This window comes from Gossypium arboreum, chromosome 3, assembly GCF_025698485.1.
Source record: "Gossypium arboreum isolate Shixiya-1 chromosome 3, ASM2569848v2, whole genome shotgun sequence".
Classification (NCBI taxonomy): domain Eukaryota; kingdom Viridiplantae; phylum Streptophyta; class Magnoliopsida; order Malvales; family Malvaceae; genus Gossypium; species Gossypium arboreum.
Window position 1 is genome coordinate 64,668,702 of NC_069072.1, and position 6,284 is coordinate 64,674,985.

Below are 6,284 nucleotides of genomic sequence, written 5' to 3' on the forward strand. Positions count from 1 at the left end.
AAGAGGGGGAGCGAAGTGAAACTGCCCTGAAATTGTGGATGAAATCCCTGAATTAGTGAGAGCGAGAATTGAAAATGAGGTTGAAGGAAAGGCATGATTCTGAGGGATAAATGAGAAGACACCACTGTGAAAGAGAATTAAGGGAATAATTTGATAATAATCATAAAGATAAGCAGAGTTTAAAAATATAAACATGAGTCTTCAAAAATAAATAAAAATAAAAGTAAAAATAAAAATAATATGAGTTTAAAAAGAGGCACGGCCGTGTAGCCCAACACGGGTCTCACACGGCCGTATCACACGCTCGTGTGGCTCATGTCCAGCCCGTGTTTATCGCAAAATGAGAAATCGTCACACGGCCTGAGGACACGCCTGTATGTCTGAGCCGTGTGGTCACATGGTCATATCACACGACCGTGCGCGATGTGGTTCGCTTCTCCAACACCTGTGTAAATATGCGCACGCCCGTGTTCTTTTGACAATCTCGACCACGGGTGGTGGGTACGAGCATGTCTCACGCCCGTGTTAATTTGGTAGGATTTCCCACGGCCATGTCGCACAGCCGTGGAAACGTATCGAATCCCGTGTTTTGGGAAAATTTTTGGCCTATTTTCACACAGTCGTATAACAAGGCTGTGTCGTTGCCCATGTAGGAGCACAGCCTAAAGCACACCCGTGGGCTAGGCCGTGTTCATCCCTGTCAAATGTCCAAATTTCCTGTAGTTAAACTATGAATGGTTAAAGAAAAATTAAACCCTATTTAGTGAGGTTAGTGCTTGGGTTGCCTCCCAAGAAGCGCTTATTTAGAGTCTAAGGTCGACTCTACCTTGTGGGTATATTTAGGGAAGTTCGTGGAGCCGTAGCTACTCTCTATCATCTTTAAAATTCTCACCGTTGTAAAGTTTGAGACGATGTCTATTTACCTTGAAAGTGCTTGGTGATGGGTGACTTACCTCTACTGTGCCATATGGAAAGACAGTTTGGACTACGAAAGGACCTGACCATCGTGATTTAAGCTTTCCAGGGAATAATTTGAGCCTCGAGTTATATAACAGGACAAGAACTTCAAATTGCTTGCGTTGTCTTAAAGGAGCGTTGTGGCGGTGCTTCGTTGCTTCCTTGTATAGGCGTGAATTTTCATATGCATTGGTTCGCCACTCATCTAACTCGTTCAACTACATCAACCTGTTTTCACCTGCAAGTTTGGGATCAAAGTTTAGAAATTTTATAGCCCAAATGCCTTGTCTTCTAACTCAAATGGTAGATGACAACTTCTTCCATAAACAAGTCTGTAAGGTGATGTTCCTATGGGGGTCTTGAAAGCAGTTCTATAAGCCCACAAATCATCATCTACTTTCATTGCTCAATCTTTCATATTTAATTCTACTGTCTTTTCTAAGATACGTTTAAGCTCTTGGTTTGCTACTTCGACTTGGTCACTAGTTTGAGGGTGGTAAGGGGTAGTTGTTCTGTGGTGAACTCCGTATTTCTTAAGGGTCTTGTCAAATTGGGCGTTACAAAAATGAGTACCCCTATCAATGATAAGTTCTCTAGGTGTTCCAAATTGAGAGAAAAGTTTTTTAATAAATTGTACTACTACTCTAGCATCATTAGTAGGTAAAGCTTGGGCTTCAACCCATTTGGACATATAATCAATAGCTACTAAGATGTATTTATTCCCAAATGAACTAGGGAATGGACCCATGAAGTCGATACCCCAAACGTCAAATATTTCACGTGAAAGCATATATGTTTGAGGCATTTCATCATATTTGGATATATTACCTGCCCGTTGGCATTTGTCACAAGAAGTAACATACCTGTTGGCGTCTTTGAATAGAGTGGGCCAATAAAAACCTGATTCGAGTGTTTTATGTACGGTCTTATTTCCACTGTAATGTCCTCCTGTCGGTCTTGAGTGGCAATGCTCCAAGATTTTCAATGCTTCTGACCTTGTAACGCATCTCCTAATGACTTGATCTGCACATATACGACAAAGAAAAGAGTCTTCCCAAAAGTAGTTTTTCACATCAGTAAAGAATCGCTTCTTTTGCTGATGTGTCAACCTTTTTGGGATAACGTTAGCGGCTAAAAAATTCGTAATGTCCGCAAACTAAGGTACCTTAGAATCAGATATAGCAAAAAATTGTTCTTTAGGGAACGAATCATTTATTTCAGCTTCATTTAGCTCTTTGGTACTTGAATTTTCAAGCCTGGAAAGATGATCAGCCACGAGATTTTTAGCTCCTTTCTTATCCTGAATCTCCAAGTCAAATTTCTGCAATAAAAAAATCAATCAAATGAGTCGAGGTTTTGCATTAGTCTTAGTTAAAAGGTAGCAAAGAGCAGAATGGTTAGTAAAAATGACAACTCTAGACAATATTAGATATGGCCAAAATTTATCAAATACAAAAACCACAGCTAGCATCTCTTTCTCTGTGGTGGTGTAGTTTTCTTAAGCGGCAGTCAAATTTTTGCTAGCATAATAGATAGGTTGAAAATGCTTATCTCTTCGCTGTCCCAAAACTGCACCTACTGCAAAATCACTCGCATCGCTCATTAGTTCGAAAGGTAAGTTCCAATCAGGTGCGTTTATAATTGGAGCATTAATCAATTTATTCTTTAGAGTATCAAATGCTTCTAAACATTCCTGATTGAAATTAAAGGGCACATCTTTTTCTAGTAATTTAGTCAAAGGCTTAGCTATTTTAGAAAAGTCTTTAATAAATCTTCTATAAAACCCAGCATGTCCTAAAAAACTTCTAATAGCCTTAACTGAACTAAAGGGAGGTAGTTTTTCAATGGTTTCAATTTTAGATTTATCAACCTCAATCCCTTTACTAGAAATTTTATGTCCTAACATAATACCTTCTTGAACCATAAAGTGACATTTTTCCCAGTTATGTACAAGGTTCGTTTCCTCACATCTTATTAAAACTAATTTTAAATTTAAGGCAAAGATGGAAAGAGTTACCGAATACTTAGAAATCATCCATAAATACCTCCATGATGTCTTCTACGAGTTTGTCAAAAATGACCATCATGCAGCGTTGAAAAGTTACAGGAGCATTATATAATCCAAAAGGCATTCTACGATAAGCAAACGTACCGTATGGACATGTAAATGTTTTATTTTCTTAATCTTCAGGAGCTATTAAGATTTGAAAATAACCAAAGAGTCCGTCTAGAAAGCAGTAATATATGTGCCCCGATAATCTTTCCAACATTTGGTCGATGAATGGCAGGGGGAAGTGATCTTTCCTTGTGGCATCATTCAGCTTCCTATAGTCAATGCAAACTCTCCAACCTGTGACTATCCTTGTTGGAATTAATTCATTCTTCTCATTGGTTACAACAGTCATGCCTCCTTTCTTAGGAACAACCTGCGCTGGACTTACCAAAGAACTGTCAGAATTAGGATAAATAATTCCAACATCTAGGAGTTTAATTACCTCAGTTTTAACAACTTCCTTCATGTTGGGGTTCAGTCGTCTTTGAGATCGCACGCATGGCCTATATTCATCTTCCATTAAAATTTTGTGGGTGCAAAAATAAGGGTTGAACCCTTTAATATCAGAAATTTTCCAAGCTATGGCCCTTTTATGCTCTCTTAATACTTGGAGTTATTCCTCTTTCTCCTTGGGTTGCAAGTTAGAACCAATAATCACTGGTAGTATAGAATTATTTCCAAGGAATGTGTATTCCAAGTGATTTGGCAATTGTTTAAGTTCCAGTTTGGGAGGTTCTTCAATAGAGGGTCTTTACTTAAGTTCATCGTTTACCTTAATACCCTCATATTCTGCTTGTCTTGGGGAGTGTTCATTGGAATCATCATCTACCTCCACTCCTTGGGCAAGATACAGTTCCAACGTGTCCTTATGTATGATTTCCTGAAAAGAATCTTGAGTAGCATGATCAATAGAGTCAATAAAATAACATGAGTCATCCTGTTCCCTAGAAAATCTCATGGCATCATAAATTTTAAAAATAATCTCTTCGTCACCTACTCTAAGTACCAATTTACCATCACACACATCAATAACAGCCCTAGTAGTGGCTAAAAATGGACGCCCTAAAATTAAAGGCACTTCAACATCTTCATCCATGTCAAGTACAACAAAATCAATAGGGAATATAAATTTATCTACTTTTACAAGTACGTCCTCTATAATACCCCTAGGGTATTTAACAGATATCTATCGGCTAGTTGAATACTCATCCTAGTGGGTTTAGGTTCCCCAAGACCAAGTTGTTTAAACACTTTATATGGAATCAAATTAATGCTAGCGCCTAAATTAGCTAGTGCCTTATCAATATTCAAACTACCAATTAAGTAGGGAATAGTAACACTTCCTGGATCTTTCAGTTTGGTTGGCAGTTTATTTTGGAGTATGGCCGAGCATTCCTCGTTAAGTTCCACTGTAGATAAGTCTTCAAACTTCCTTTTATTTTTTAGAAGGTCCTTTAAAAAAATTTCATATGTAGGCATCTGCGATATAGCTTCAACAAAAGGTAAGTTAATATGCAGTTGTGTAAAAAGTTTAAGAAATTTACCGAATTGTGCATCCATGCGGTCTTTCTCTAACTTTGTTGGATATGAGACTGGCGGTTTATATTCCTTTGGAATTGGATTGTCATTGTTTTCGGGTTTTACCTCCTCTCCTTAGGTTCTGTCAGCTTCTTGTGGTGGCTTCTTTTCAGATTCAGCTAACACTTTTCCACTCCTAAGTGTAACTGTTTTCACATGCTCTTTTGGGTTGGGTTCGGTATTACTAGGTAGACTTCCTGGTGGTCTCTCTGAAATCATCTTACCCAGCTGTCCACTTTGATTCTCGAGCCCTTGGATCGATGCTTACTGATTTTTAAGTGCAGTTTCAGTGTTCTGAAAACGAGTTTCCACTGCTGAAATAAATTTTGTAATCATCTCCTCAAGGTTCGGCTTTTTCTCTTGCTGGTAAGGATGTTGTTGGAAGCCTGGAGGGGGTGGTGGTCTCTGATTCCCTTAGCCTCCCCATGAGAAATTTAGGTGGTTCTTCCAACCTGCATTGTAAGTGTTACTATAAAGATTATTTTGAGGACGAGGATTATTACTCATATAATTTAATTACTCGTTTTCCATGTTGTAGCCATAGGATGGGTATTCTGAATTACTCGATCCACCTCCACTTGCTTCGCATTGCATTAATGGGTGAACCTATGATGAACCAAGTAAACCATCAATTTTTCTATTCAAAAGTTCTACCTGATTAGAGAGCATAGTGACCGAATCGACGTCAAAAATGCTGGCTGCTTTCTTCGGCTTTGTCCTCATGACTTGCCACTAATAATTATTCAGTGACATCTCTTCTATAAATTCATAAATCTCTTCAGGTGTCTTATTATCAATTATCCCACCAGTAGCTGCATCAATCATCTGTCTAATCGAAACATTGTAAAAAGTCTGAACTTGTATCCATAGAGGTAACTCATGGTGAGGGCACCTTCTCAATAGATCCTTGTATCTCTCCCATACATCATAGAGTGTTTCTAGATCCATCTTCACAAAAGAAGAGTTATCATTCCTCAACTTAGCCGTTTTAGCTAGCCGAAAATATTTAAGTAAAAAATTTTTGATCATTTGTTACCAAGTTGTGATTGACCCTCGTGGTAATGAGTTCAACCACTGTTTAGCTTTGTTCCTCAACAAAAATGGAAACAACTGAACGCGAATGGCATAATCAGAAACGCCATTGATTTTAAAAGTGTCGCAAAACTCCAGAAAATTCTCCAAATGAGTGTTTAGATCCTCGTCTTGCAAACCATCAAACTAAACAACTATTGTATCATTTGAATTGTGTTAGGTTTCAGTTCAAAATTATTTGCATCAATAGTAGGTCTAACTATACTCGATTCGGTTCCTATTAAAGTAGGTTTAGCATAATCATACATAGTACAAGGAGCAGGATTCTGATTTATTGGATCTACAGCAACCACAGGAGGAAGCTGATTATTCTGATTTTCAGCCATCTCCTCGGTTGTATTATGGATATCTTCCTCTTATCCTTCCTCTATGTTTCTTAGGTTTCGCCTTATTTCTCTTCGGTTTCTGCAAGTTGTGTTTTCAATCTCATTGTCAAAAAGTAATGGTCCTGATAGGTTTCTTCTAGTCATAAACTATAAGAACCTGTCAAAAGGAAACAAAAGAAAATTTAGTAAAATTAACAAAACTAAGATAAAATTTAAATTGCAATAAAATAAATGGCTAAAGTAATAAAAATTAAGCGTTCCTAATATTTTAGTTCCCC

At 37.8% G+C, this 6,284-nt stretch overlaps 1 non-coding gene across 1 annotated transcript; it reads left to right on the forward strand.

The window, feature by feature from the left end:
• Nucleotides 1–5,462: 5,462 nt before the first annotated feature.
• Nucleotides 5,463–5,569, forward strand: LOC128291081 (small nucleolar RNA R71). The gene has a single exon (XR_008280857.1). It is a non-coding gene; the product is annotated as a small nucleolar RNA R71 (small nucleolar RNA).
• The last annotated feature ends 715 nt before the right edge of the window (nt 5,570–6,284 follow it).